Source organism: Budorcas taxicolor, chromosome 1, assembly GCF_023091745.1.
Source record: "Budorcas taxicolor isolate Tak-1 chromosome 1, Takin1.1, whole genome shotgun sequence".
Lineage (NCBI taxonomy): Eukaryota > Metazoa > Chordata > Mammalia > Artiodactyla > Bovidae > Budorcas > Budorcas taxicolor.
This window is the reverse complement of record NC_068910.1, coordinates 57156851-57157783: the sequence shown is the minus strand read 5'-3', so window position 1 is coordinate 57157783 and position 933 is coordinate 57156851. Positions and strand designations below refer to the sequence as shown.

General features: G+C 45.7%; 1 non-coding gene across 1 annotated transcript; it reads right to left on the bottom strand.

The window, feature by feature from the left end:
- Positions 1–261: 261 nt before the first annotated feature.
- On the bottom strand, positions 262–333 carry TRNAS-GGA (transfer RNA serine (anticodon GGA)). The gene has a single exon. It is a non-coding gene; the product is annotated as a tRNA-Ser (tRNA).
- Positions 334–933: the final 600 nt, after the last annotated feature.

Genomic DNA, 933 nt, shown 5'->3' with positions numbered 1-933 from the left:
AAGATGACTGCAACAGAAGTAGATTACCTTTATTCAGGCAAGGAGGGGTGACAGTTGGCCTAATGACCAGGCTGAGCACGGAGAGGGATCAGGGAGGCTCCATATTTATAGGGAGGTTTGTGGAAGCGATAAGTAAAGTCAAGTCGCTCAGTTGTGTCCGACTCTGCGACCCCATGGACTGTAGCCTACCAGGCTCCACCCTCCATGTATTCTCCAGGCAAGAGTACTGGAGTGGGTTGCCATTTCCTTCTCCAGGGGATCTTCCCAACCCAGGGATCGAACCCGGGTCTCCTGCATTCCAGGCAGACACTTTAACCTCTGAGCCACCAGGGAAGCGATAAGGGAAATGTTAATCAGGTGGGATGTTTTGTCTCATCTTTATCTGAGATGGCATTTGCAGTTGGGCAGGGGGTGATAAGTCTTCTGGGAAGCTGTAGAGGGTGGAAGGTTTCTGGACAGGGGGTGATAAGTCCCAGATAGATGCAACCGGCCTGGAGCATCAGGGCAGGACCTAAAGTTCTGTTTTCTCCTAAGTTAGATGATTGAACAAGGGCCTTTGAGACTGTTGTTTTCTTTTCTAGGCCCAAAGACTCCTTCAGTGGAAAAAGTAATGGTTGAGACTTTAATTAACAAAAAATGAGAATTTCCTTGAAAATATATTGTTTTGTTTATTACAAATGAATTGTAATAGGTCTATTCTTCATTTCCATTTTGCAGCTCTCATTTACTAATACAGTTTCATGATCTCCCATCATGTGGTTTCAATGTCATGTTGACAGATTGGTCTGCCATCAGACAGATTGGACTGGACCATTTAGGGTGGACGCTGCTCTCAGCCTGTCTAGGTGTTGTTCAGTCGCCAAGTTGAGTCCAACTCTTTGTAACCTGTTCTTCACTATCTCCTTGAGTTTGCTCAAATTCACGTTCATTGAG